General features: G+C 40.7%; 1 pseudogene; it reads left to right on the top strand.

Annotated features, from left to right (window-relative positions):
* LOC139471227 (NAD kinase-like) overlaps window positions 1-12,510 on the top strand; it is an 87,619-nt pseudogene extending 75,109 nt beyond the window's left edge.
* The last annotated feature ends 1,845 nt before the right edge of the window (window positions 12,511-14,355 follow it).

Raw genomic sequence — 14,355 nt, 5'->3', positions numbered from 1 at the left:
CGTTTCCCCGTAACTCGATCTTCGTGCGATATGTCAACCTTAGCGCTGAGAGTCCAATCACAAAGCTGCATGACTTGCGTGCCACTTTGTAACCAACCTTTCTTAATAGCATGCGTACATGTTGTTTCAAGTCCGTGTGTAAGATCTGTATTTAATTAGTTAAATATAAGCAGATTCCCCTCAACTACGCAAAAATGAGTCCAATCGCTGAAAGAATCTACCAACAAAATAGACTCAGGCCGCAACAGATTATCTGAATGATCATCACACATTTTTTTATTGTGTAAATGTTGCTTTGTTTATAGAACATCAGGAGAATACAATTCTCAAACACAGGTAGAAAAGTACTATGAGCGTCACCAAATATAAAATCACAATGTACCACAGATATCGACAGTTGTCTTGCTTATATTAACCTAACCTTTATTTTATACTTCAATTGTTAATTCAAATAAGATATTAGCATTACACTATTAGAGGGGCATTACACTATTAAAGAGGCATTACACTATTACAGGGGCATTACACTATTATTGGGGAATTACACTATTAAAGGGGCCTTACATTGTTATTGGGGAATTACACTATTACAGGGGCATTACGCTATTATTGGGGAATTACACTATTAAAAGGGCATTACACTATTAAAGGGGCATTACGCTATTACAGTATGATTACACTATTAGAGATGCATGACACAATTAGAGGGGCATTACACTATTACAGGGGCATGACACTAATACAGGGGCATTACACTATTACAATGGTATTACACTAATACAGGGGCATGACACTAATACAGGGGCATTACACTATTGGAGGAGCATTACACTTTTACAGGGGCATTACACTATTGGAGGAGCATTACACTTTTACAGGGGCATGACACTAATACAGGGGCATTACAGTATTACGATGGTATTACACCTTTTACAGGGGCATTACACTAATACAGGGGCATTACGCTATTACAATGGTATTACACCTTTTACAGGGGCATTACACTATTACAGGGGCATTACACTTTTACAAGGGCATTACACTAATACAGGGGCATGACACCATTACAGGGGCATTACACTATTACAGGAGCATAACACTATTACATGGACATTACACTATTACAAGGGTATTACACTATTACAGGGGCATTACACTATTATTGGGGAATTACAATATTAAAGGGGCATTACATTATAACTGTGGCATTACGCTATTACAGTATGATTACGCTATTAGAGGGGCATTACGCTATTACAGTATGATTACACTATAAGAGGGGCATTACACTATTGCAGGAGCATTACACTATTACAGGGGCATTACACCATTGCAGGAGGATAACACTATTACAGGGGCATTACACTATTACTGGGGCATTACGCTCTTACAGGGGTACTACTATTTTACTGAGACTTACTCTAGTATAGGGCATTACACTATCGTAGTTGTCAGGTGGTATTAAAAAAACATTCCAAATCTGTAACTGTGAACAGACAGATGAGTCGTTCTTTCCTCGGAAATAGGCACTTCTCCTGAAGACGTAAAGCACCATCTGACATGTTCCTTTATGCGGCTCTTAAAACTTGATTAAACATGTTCCGCCTCGGTCACCATGACCAGATGCACCCGTCCCATGCAAAGCTATCACTAACACGATACAATTTGTTATTAAGATAGCAAGCCTGCTTACTTACAGGTGGCGAACAGAGTTTGAACATGTGCGGATTAACTGGAATCAGATATGAATCTGGAAAGCGTTATTTCACATTCAAACTGAATGTCTTTCAGATCTGACAGAAAAGGATTTGTAATCGGCTTTCTGGCGTATTGTGTAAATTAGTAATACCTGATTATTTGTTGCCTCTCAACATTCATTTAACTCCAGTGATTCTGCTTTCTGAATTAAAATACCTCTGGCTTAGTGTGTCACTTTGAGCAAAGCCCCTACAAAAGACTGTTTCACGTTTCATTGCACACGTGAATATCACTTTACAGCTGTCTATCTCACAACTGTACAATCATCTAGCATAGATAACCAAGCCCTTCATGGTCTTATAAATAAAGAAACGATCAGTCGACCTATCTATTTACTTTCATCACAAGTGGGGAACTATCAATTCTGGTAACACTAAATCGTGTTTTGCTCCGAATTAGTGTATTGTGTACATTCTATATGTAGGCTTACCTTTCATGTTGTACAACATGTCACAGCGAAGACAACGGACCTATTGAGAAGAGCAGTGTGAGATATACTAGCTACTACCACAGCAAACACAGCATTACCATCAACAATATCAGTTACATCCTTACAAATGCCAGTTGTAACATCACTTCCATCTACACGATGTTTGTTTGAAATGTCATTCATTGAAAAGTATATGCAAATGGATTAGTGATTGAGTGAGTGAGTGAGTAAGGCGTGCCAGCTTAATGAAACCAGGTTGTGGAACTTTTGTGGAAGAATTCTCTTCAAAAAGTTCGTTATGCAGTTCATTCTATAATTTATCATTAGCACGTTTGTTTGTTTGTGTGTTTGTTGACTAGCACCGCACTCAGCACTCAGTCTGTAAATCTGTATACAGTCTGGACTAGCCTGTAAAGCGACAAGGAAGTGACACCTGGTGCATGCTGGCCTAGATTGATACATGCACAGGGAGAGAGAGAGAGAGAGAGAGAGAGAGAGAGAGAGAGAGAGAGAGAGAGAGAGAGAGAGAGAGAGAGAGAGAGAGAGAGAGAGAGAGAGAGAGAGAGGTGTCCGTGCTGAAAGCAGCTTGTTGCGCCGGATGCATTGATAAAACATAGAGATGGTATAAGTGTACGGGTTACCTCCCTTATTGAAGTCGGGTTGTCTGCAACTACCACACTGGTGCACAGTTTACCCTGAGAATGAGAGTTGGGACTCATGCTAATCTGAGATATTGCATGATCTAACCATGTAACATAACAATGATATCATCACAGATGTTAGTTATAACATCAATTCCATCTACAAGAGACATTGCATACTGTTACATGTACCATATAAAATATTAATAACATCATCACAAGTGTCAGTTGTAACATCACTTCAATCTAGAAGAGTTATTGCATAATGTAACCATCTAAATATTAATGATATCATCATGCTTGTCAGTTGTAACATTACTTTCTTCAACTAGAGCTATTGCATATTGTTACCATCTAAATATTAATGATATCATCACATATGATATTTGTAACACAACTTCCATATTGCATAATGTAACCATCTCAAATATAAATGATATCATCACACATGTTAGTTTTAACATCACGTTTTTCTACAAGAACTTTTGCATAATTTAACCATCTAAAATATTAATAATATCCCCACAAATGTCAGTTGTAACATTACTTCCATCTACAAGAGCTATGGCATAATGTAACCATCTCAAACATCAATGATATCATCACACATGTTAGTTTTAACATCACGTTTATCTACAATAACTTTTGCATAATTTAACCATCTAAAATATTAATAATATCCCCACAAATGTCAGTTGTAACATTACTTCCATCTACAAGAGCTATGGCATAATGTAACCATCTAAAATATCAATGATATCATCACACATGACAGTTGTAATATTCACTTTCTTCTTCAAGAGCTATTGCAAAATGTGACAATCTACATATCAATGATATCATCACATGCCATTTGGGACATCACTCCTATATACAAACGCTATTGATGTTTCCAAATACATACTAAATAGCATCACAAATGCCAGATATAACAGTATCTAGGGCCATCCGCATCACTATTTCATCGCGCTGCATACACAATTTAGCATGTAAAATATTGATGATATCTACGAGAGCTATTGCATAATGTTTCCATATGAATACTAAAGATATCATCACGACTTTTCATGTAACCAGGAAGTGCTGTCATGATCTTACTCATGTCGGCTTATGAGGGTTTATTTAATGTGTGTCAATACAGATTTCCAGTGCACCCGTCAATTTTGGGACAATTAACTATTGCGAGTGAGTGGGAGGGCGAGTGTTTGTTTGTTTGTTAGTTTGTTGTTTAACGCCGCACTCAGTAATATTCCAGCTATATGGCGGCGGTCTGTAAAAAAATCGAGTCTGGACCAGACAATCCAGTGATTGACATCATGAGCATCGACCCACACAATTGGGATGTATTAACCAAGTCAGCGAGCCTGACCACCCGATCCCGGTAGTCGCCTTATACGACAAGCATAGTGGCCTTTTACTGCAAGCATGGGTTGCGGAAGGCCTATTCTACCCCAGATTCTTCACGTGTAGGAGGGTGAGTGAGTGAATTAGTGAGTAGGTGGGCGGGTGTACGAGTGAGTGTGCGAGTGAGTGAATGAGTTCGGGGGTGAAGTTTTACCCAGCTTTGGTAATATCAAGGAATATCATGTTTGGGACACAGGCAATTGGCTTCACGCATTTGAACATGTGGTGACTCGAACCCTGTTCTTCGGAGTTACAAGTGGAATTGTTAACCATATCCCCACTTCTTGTCAGTATGGAAATACAGACATCAATACACCTAAACCTCAATATTGCGCTAAATCAGAACCCTTCTGCAAAACATATGAGAAGTAATCAAGCAATCACTGGTGTTTTGCGTTGCGTGTTTAAATGTCTTGCGTATAGAGAAGCGACAAGGTAGTGACAGCTGGTGCATGCTGACCTAGATCGATATGCACAGTGTGTGTGAGAGAGGGGCCGTGCTCAACACAGATAAGTGACGGCGTGTTGGATGCAGTGATAAAGCATAGGTGGTATGCACGTACGAGTTACCTCCCTTATTAAAAAACGATTGTCTTAAACAGCCCCATTAGTGCTTAATTTACAGTGAGAAAATGGGTGGGGTCTGAAGCTGATTTCATCTGTTAAATGATGTGTCAGCTTGACGTGTGAGGAAAGCCCCAAGTGATGCACGTCTCAAACGTTTACCACTGTGTTGAAACCACAGGTACGGGACTGGCGCTGACAAAACAAATATGATTATCAGGACTAATCTGGACTTCGAGTCCATGGTCATAGGATCCTTGCACGCCTAAGGGACGCAACTTATCATCCTGTCATCACCATCTTCCATGGTTAATTCATGACACATGAAACAAAACATTCATTTTCCCCAATTTTAATATTACAGTTGATTGTTTCAGAATGTTTTCATTATCAAAACGATCTTTACGTTTGGGATATAAAAACAACTTGTAATTCGGATTCTAAAAAACATCATTTGTGAAAGACGCGTTCATAAATCAAGGTAAATAATGTAATATATGAAAGTGTTAATCCAAACGGTTAAATCATCAATGAAATATTATTTAAATGTAAATGAACAGTCACTTTGTGCATGTACTCATGCGGCATACTGACGGTCAACTAAACTAGTGTTGTTAGATATATTAAACATATTTCAAGGTAATATTGTTGAGACATTGTTTCCAGTTCATAAGGTCCCCCTGTGTATTGAAGATAGGTTAGGTAGTCAGTCGTGGTCTCATGTTATAGGGGCGGTGGGGTAGCCTGGTGGTTAGAGTGTTCGCTCGTCTCGCCGAAGACCAGGGTTCGATTCCCTACATGGGTACAATGTGTGAAGCCCATTTCTGGTGTCCTCATTCGTGATATTGCTAGAATATTGCTTAAAGCGACGTAAACCCATACTCACTCACTCACTCTCCTTATAGCCGACAAATGTATATACATTCACCAAAAATTCAGTGACTCGCGGTCCCATGTTATAGCCGACCCATGTATATGCATCGCACATAGGTTAAGTGACAGTCGTGGTCTCATGTTATAGCCGATCCATGTAAATGCATTGAACATAGGTTAAGTAGTCAGTCGTGGTATCATGTTATAGCAGACCCATGTATATGCATTGAACATAGGTTAAGTGACAGTCGTGGTCCCATGTTATAGCCGACCCATGTATATGCATTGAACATAGGTTAAGTGACAGTCATGGTCTCATGTTATAGCCGACCCATGCATATGTATTACACATAGGTTAAGTGACAGTCGTGGTCTCATGTTATAGCCGACCCATGTATATGCATTGAATATAGGTTACGTGACAGTCGTGGTCTCATGTTATAGCCGACCCATGCATATGTATTACACATAGGTTAAGTGACAGTCGTGGTCTCATGTTATAGCCGACCCATGTATATGCATTGAACATAGGTTAAGTGACAGTCATGGTCCCATGTTATAGCCGACCCATGTATATGCATTGAATATAGGTTAAGTGACAGTCGTGGTCTCATGTTATAGCCGACCCATGCATATGTATTACACGTAGGTTAAGTGACAGTCGTGGTCCCATGTTATAGCCGACCCATGTATATGCATTGAATATAGGTTACGTGACAGTCGTGGTCTCATGTTATAGCCGACCCATGCATATGTATTACACGTAGGTTAAGTGACAGTCGTGATCCCATGTTATAGCCGACCCATGTATATGCATTGAACATAGGTTAAGTGACAGTCGTGGTCCCATGTTATAGCCGACCCATGCATATGTATTACACATAGGTTAAGTGACAGTCGTGGTCTCATGTTATAGCCGACCCATGTATATGCATTGAATATAGGTTACGTGACAGTCGTTGTCTCATGTTATAGCCGACCCATGCATATGTATTACACATAGGTTAAGTGACAGTCGTGGTCTCATGTTATAGCCGACCCATGTATATGCATTGAACATAGGTTAAGTGACAGTCATGGTCCCATGTTATAGCCGACCCATGTATATGCATTGAATATAGGTTACGTGACAGTCGTGGTCTCATGTTATAGCCGACCCATGCATATGTATTACACGTAGGTTAAGTGACAGTCGTGGTCTCATGTTATAGCCGACCCATGCATATGTATTACACGTAGGTTAAGTGACAGTCGTGGTCCCATGTTATAGCCGACCCATGTATATGCATTGAACATAGGTTAAGTGACAGTCGTGGTCCCATGTTATAGCCGACCAATGTATATGCATTGAACATAGGTTAAGTAGTCAGTCGTGGTCTCATGTTATAGCCGACCCATGTATATGCATTGAACATAGGTTAAGTAGTCAGTCGTGGTCCCATGCTATAGCCGACCCATGCATATGTATTGCACATAAGTTTAGTGACAGTCGTGGTCTCATGTTATAGCCGACCCATGTATATGCATTGAATATAGGTTACGTGACAGTCGTGGTCTCATGTTATAGCCGACCCATGCATATATTACACGTAGGTTAAGTGACAGTCGTGGTCCCATGTTATAGCCGACCCATGTATATGCATTGAATATAGGTTAAGTGACAGTCATGGTCCCATGTTATAGCCGACCCATGTATATGCATTGAACATAGGTTAAGTGACAGTCGTGGTCTCATGTTATAGCCGACCCATGTATATGCATTGAACATAGGTTACGTGACAGTCGTGGTCTCATGTTTTAGCCGACCCATGTATGTGCATTGCACATGGGTCAAGTAGTCAGTCGTGGTCTCATGTTATAGCCGACTCATGTATATGCATTGAACATAGGTTAAGTGACAGTCGTGGTCCCATGTTATAGCCGACCCATGTATATGCATTGAACATAGGTTAAGTAGTCAGTCGTGGTCTCATGTTATAGCCGACCCATGTATATGCATTGAACATAGGTTAAGTAGTCAGTCGTGGTCTCATGTTATAGCCGACCCATGTATATGCATTGCACATAGGTTAAGTGACAGTCGTGGTCTCATGTTATAGCCGACCCATGTATGTGCATTGCACATACGTTAAGTGGCAGTCATGGTCTCATGTTATAGCCGACACATGTATATGCATTGAACACAGGTTAAGTGACAGTCGTGGTCTCAGTGTTATAGCCGACCCATGTATATGCATTGAACACAGGTTAAGTGACATTCATGGTCTCATGTTATAGCCGACCCATGTATATGCATCACACATAGGTTAAGTAGTCAGTCGTTGTCTCACGCTACAACCGACCAATGCAGCCGGGCATACATACATAAATGTAACACTAGCATGGCGTTGTTTCCACAGGGGTACATATTTATCATCAGCAACAAATATTCTACCACTTGAAGTATTTGTACTATGGTCAAAGTCGTCCAACGTATAACTTTCTCAAAATCCCCCACAGACCACAGGCCGCCTGTAATCTTATCCCAGTAGTGCCCTGATCAATTGTTTGCGAGCACCATTATGCAAAAATAAATTTCACGAAAGTGTTGAGGGTTTGGGATTTTTCCTCTCTGGAGCTGCTTCCTAGATCGTAGCTGGATTCACGGATGGATTGAATCGATTCCGAGTAAAGCCCTGATCAGTATCAGTAGTTTTGTCTGCACCATATATAACTTAAATGATGCGCGAAGATGAACCTAACTTTAATAGTTGGCAGTGCTGTTTGAAGTGTGTCAAGGGAAAAAACATATGTATAAATTAACGCAGCAAACATAAAATGTCCAGAGAAGGGGGAGGTGAGGTGAAATGGGGATTATTGTACTTCTGTAGCGATCTGAATTTTAATTATCTGGTCTGACAACATAACCCCAAGTGTTAGAGATTAAACTCAGTTGAAAAGCTGACATTCACTTCAAGACATGAGGATTTCCCGCCTTGTGAAGCTACAGAGCTGGATGCTGATTGGATGTTCTTTTGTCTTAACCACCAGTTTTGTGAAGTTGACAGTGAAGAGGACTTCTATTGAACATTCTGATGATTAGTTTTGTGTGGTTGCAGCCAAGCAGATTCCTAGGATAGGATTCTAGCATGCCTATTGTCACAACTACTGTGACCCCTGGTCAATAGAGACACTTAATTGGCATTCAATAGCGCTTTTTCACACTTTGTGCTGCAACTCCCTCATGCAACTGGAGAAGTGTTCAAAGTGGTGCTGAATATAAGGCACCACACCCCTCTCTATTTACATGGATTTCATTTTAGGGAACTTCAAATGCTTGAAACAGCAGTGACAGTGATCACGACGTTTAACATTTAACTGTTTATACTGCTGTCAGTGCTGTAGTTCCCTGCTTCTGAAGAATTAGTCATGTATACATGCCATGTAAGACAAGTGATGTTGGTTGAAGGTGACTTCATAGAATGCCTCGGTGGTGATGGGACACTGCTCATTGCTTCATCTTTATTTCAGGTAAATCAATGATGATGCAAGGTTCCCAGTTACATGTGCATGGGTCTCCTGGCACAAAATTCTGTTAGTGCTACGATAAGCATTAGCTACATACTTTTGATATAGGCTCCAGGTAGTATTAGTGCTGCAATCACTTTGTTGGACGGGACCCTGGAATTTTTATTGTATTTTTGCACTTTTTAGCCCTGCCTGCTGGATTATTTTTTGCCCAGTACACAGTGTCCGAAATAACAGCCCGTGGCTGGTAACTTTCCTGTTGGGTTGCTTGAGACTACTTGAGTATTCCATTATGTTATTACTCCTTGTAGATTCTTTAGTAATTATTTGCATTATTTTAAATGAATCAAGATCATCACATGCGATTTGTGGCTTATTTGTTTAGCGATTGTTCAATATTTCTGATGTCTGAATGTGTGGGTCATCTGCCTGAGTATCTTGTTGGGTTTTAAAATTATTTCAAACACTGACTGTAATGAGGGTGGGTCATGCAAAAGAGTGGGTTCGGAGCATTGAGGGCATTGAGGAAGGTAGAATAGATTGAGCTGTACTGTAGAGAGTTGCTGTTCAGTGTCAGCATCTGTTTGTTGTGGGAGAAAGAAAGGAGCCATGGTGTAGTCAGTGCAACAGCAGAACAAGGGAGATAACTCTTCAATCCATGTAGTCAAATCATAGGCCCATCTGAAGGGTGAATCCTAGATATGTTAGGCTCTCTGTCCCTCCTCCCTTTAAACTCACCTGCAGAAATGATTCTCAAGCTATAGTTTCTAAAACCTGTTCACAGAATTCCAACTTAACTTTAACCATAGACACTGTTGTTACTTCATTTGGAAAGCTACAGAGGTTTGTGGCTTTATTTTTCAAATGTCACATTTAATTGTCAATTTATTTTTTCTTCCCGAAAATTGCGTACAAAGGGAAGACTTTGTAAATTTTCTTCCACATCATCAAGACAATGATGAGGAATAATTACATGTATTGTCTGTAAAGTACATGAAGATTTCATTGAAAATGGACAGCAGTAGTGACTGTAGATAATTGGGCTTCCTGATTATGTCGCGTTCACTCATCATACCAAACGCCCCAGTTGGATTCCCCACATGGGTATAATGTGCAGACATTACTGGTCTCCCCGTAATATTACTGGAATATTACTAAAATGGCGTAAGACCACACCCACTCTCTACTGTGACAGCTTTCAGCTTTGGTTCCTTCAGCTAGACAACTATCAAATCCATTCGAAAAGCTGAGTCAAAATCCATTGGAGAATAGGTAGTTGTAGTTGTCAGAATTCTGGTGAACATGGGTCTCAGGTTGGCTTGTCTGTGCCTTATGAGTTCTGTTTGTGGAAATTACCTCCCCTTGATCTAACGAGACACCTGCCAACATGAAGTCGTACATGATGTGATTTAGTTATTATGATGTAGAGTGCTGTGTGTAGAGTGTGGTTTTCTCCCCAGCAAAGTGTCCCTCCTGTGATGGCCTTTAACATGGGATCCCTTGGCTTCCTCACTCCATTCCACTTCTGCAACTTCCAGGAACAAGTCACCAGTGTTTCACAAGGTACGATATATAAACATTGTTTCTGAGTGGTAGGGAAACAGGTCACCAGTGTTTTAGAAGGTAATGAAGATATGGAGACATAGTTTCTGAGTGATAGGGAAACAAGTCACCAGTGTTTTACAAGGTAATTCAGATATGGAGACATAGTTTCTGAGTGATATGGAAACATTAACCCAAATTGCTGAAATCTGACAGTACATATTGTTTTTAAGCATTCTCATATAACAAGGCAACATAGAAACTCCTTACGTGTGAAGATGCACACAGTTGGCACCAGTCATAAGTCATCTACAATGTAGATATCGCTTGATCTCACACAAGCGATATCTCCTGTGAAAGCCAGTCTGGGTGATAAATGATTATTTACAGGCCGCCATCATTTGGCTGCAATATTGCTGAGTGCGGTTTTCAACAACAAACAAACAAAAACAAATACAATGAAACAGTGTTGATGGTGATGTTTCTGTTTCTGTTTTGTGAATGTCATAAGATTGTCCACAGTTGCAGTCAACTGACCCAGCATTATGTCTGTGGTGAGGTCATACAATGGTCTTTTAAATGTCCAAATGAAGCTCTTGTGATGTTCATTGACGCAGCATTATGTCTGTGGAGATGGGCACAAGTTCTTGGATCATATACGTCGTTGCTGTCATATGAAGAAACACTTCACATCGACACCTTCAGATAAAGGGGGGTAACTCCAGCCCAGAAACTTATACTGTGATGAGAATCGTAGGAAATTATCTCTTAAGGCTAGAAGTTTCTTATGACAAAATGTCTTCGAGAATGTTTCAATAGTGCACTGACATCGCACAAGGCTTTCAGTGATTATTCATTTACATTCTCAACTCCGTAGGGAGTGTTCTTCTGTGTGGATTGCAGTTACAAAATGGTCCACTACAACTTGTCGTTATAGGCAACTGAATTGATCATGTGGTCAGGTTTCGTGACATGTTTTTTAGCTTTTCATCAAACCATAATGGCATAATATCAACCACTGGATAGCCTGGTCCTGCCTTGATTATAACAGACCCCTGTCATAGAGCTGGAATATGGTAAAGAAACAAAACAAGTTGCAAATGTGAAAGTGAAATACAGTAATTGTCAGATCTAACTTGTCTTTAGAAATATCTTTATCTTCTTGTAAGTGTGAACCTCCACATGCTTGTGTAGCGTATGTGTTTGCTTATTCAGATCATGGTGTCTCCGGATGCGCGGAACAATGCCTGGGTGTCCTTTGATGGCCGGAACAGACAGGAAATACAGCAAGGAGACACGTGGGTAGAGGTTTAGATGTTGTCTATCGTAGGTTTCACTTTGTTTTAAAGTATGACCTGTAACAATGTGGAATGTTTAGTTGAAAGAACATTTATGAGTATTATCGACTAACTGTACCTCATTTGCCGGCTACGTATAACCACAGCGATGTACCCGATTCCCTCGGTGTGTAAACTGTATAACCATGTATACTATAACTTACTGCCCCTCACTTCTAGGCTACGTATCACCACGGCGATGTACTCGATTCCCTTGGTGTGTACACTGTATAACCATGTATACTATAACTTACTGCCCCTCACTTCCAGGCTGCGTATCACCACGGCGATGTACCCAGTTCCCTCGGTCTGTGCCAAGCACCAAATAGACGATTAGTTTGATGGCATCGCTGACTGTCTCCACTGGAACGTACGGCGGCAACAGAAGACGTTACCTTCATTACCCAGCACCACCAGTCTGGACTCCGTTATCTTGGACCCTGACAGCAACTGACCAAGGTGTTTGTGTAACAAGCCTACAAGTAAATTCTGGCAGGAAATATACGTCATAAATGTGCTTTTATAGACCCTGACTCACTGACCAGGACACCGTGAGATTGGTGTTGTGTCAACTGTGTTCACTGCTGAAGATCATCTGAACTGTATAACTGACCACGTCAAGTGCAAGGTCAAGGCTGTGATTAACAAGACACCATGATTAGACAGCTTCTATGTACCTCCAGATTCATAAATGGTTATTTGGATTTGGCAGGAGGTGAAGATGTGTGAGATCAAGACTATCTAGGTGTGCAGGTGTCTGTGTGCACATCTGTCTGAATGTCTGGTATCTAAGTGTCAAGATGTGCTGGTATCTAGGTGTCCAGATGCCCTGGTATCTAGGCGTCCAGGTGTCTGTGTGCACATCTGTCTGAATGTCTGGTATCTAAGTGTCAAGATGTGCTGGTATCTAGGCGTCCAGGTGTTTGTGTGCACATCTGTCTGAATGTCTGGTATCTAAGTGTCAAGATGTGCTGGTATCTAGGCGTCCAGGTGTTTGTGTGCACATCTGTCTGAATGTCTGGTATCTAAGTGTCAAGATGTGCTGGTATCTAGGTGTCCAGATGCCCTGGTATCTAGAATCAAGATGCCCTGGTATCTAGGTGTCCAGATGCTATGGTATCTTGGTGTCTGGATGTTCCGGTACTCAGTGTCCTGTCCTCAAAACTTGAGCTAGCTCATGTTTCCCTATAAGGAATACAATCACATCTGTTTTTGATAGAGATGAAACTTTGGAATGGAGTCTTTTATAATTCTATATGATCACATGACAGGTCTATGAGAAGGCAATATTGAGTTTTATACACAGGACTGGAGTGCAATAATACCAGCTTGATCGGGAAGGTGAGAGGGACAACTGGGTCACATTGACCTTTTCTATTGGCGCCGTTATCTGGTATATTAAATGTGTATACACAGTCTCATGCAAAGGGTGTGTTTCTGCTGTTGTATTGACACTGTGGTCAATTGGCATTTGTAAATATGTCAGATACGTAGTTTAAAATGTTTTAAATGGCTGAGAAGGTGATGAAGGGAGATATCGTTATTCATTGTGTCTGTCTGGACAGAATGATTTAGTTTAATTATCCCGTTAATTGTTCATACATCATTAATATATATGTCAATAGCTTTGTGTTAGTTGATGTTTCATAATTCTCTCGGCGAAGCAGTTTTGTTGTCATGGAAACAGATGAGGTCATCCCTTTCCGGTGACCACTTAACATTCCTGAAAACTGTAATATTTCCAATAGCAAGGCACATTAATAATTTATTTTACTTAAAGAAAAAGACTGGACTACAGCTGCTTTTATACTTATGCTGCATTGTTGAGTTTTAAGTGTTTTTATTACTGTATGGTGATTTCTGAATTATACCGATGTTGGCACGATATAGACTAGTTTCGTACGAGTTGAGTACGCGATTCTTACAACCTTATCACAACATTAACACGATCTCTATGAGTTTATCACGATGTCAACACGACTAAACCGCAACCAGAATAAGACCGCATGTTGCGGCTGCCGTCTTGTCAAGTCAAGTCCGCTGCAAGAACACCTTGCTGCAGGAGCTGACACAAGAGACCACGACAGGGTTCTAGAACTTCCCTATGGTGGACCCGCATAGAGAGTCCTTACCCTTCTCCCCGAGTCCTGAGGGACTGTGTCTGGACCTGGACCTGGTCCTAGTTCTGTGTGGGTGTGGTTGTGCGTAATCTCCAGACTGGGGTGGGTGATGCAACCCACACACTCATCCCACCGTGACTATATCGTAGCGCACTTAGATAAGCTCGTATTCAACACTT

Source organism: Haliotis cracherodii, unplaced genomic scaffold (assembly GCF_022045235.1).
Source record: "Haliotis cracherodii isolate W230 unplaced genomic scaffold, xgHalCrac1.p SCAF_22, whole genome shotgun sequence".
NCBI lineage: Eukaryota > Metazoa > Mollusca > Gastropoda > Lepetellida > Haliotidae > Haliotis > Haliotis cracherodii.
Note: the sequence above shows the minus strand (reverse complement) of the source record. Positions and strands in the feature narration are given on the sequence as shown.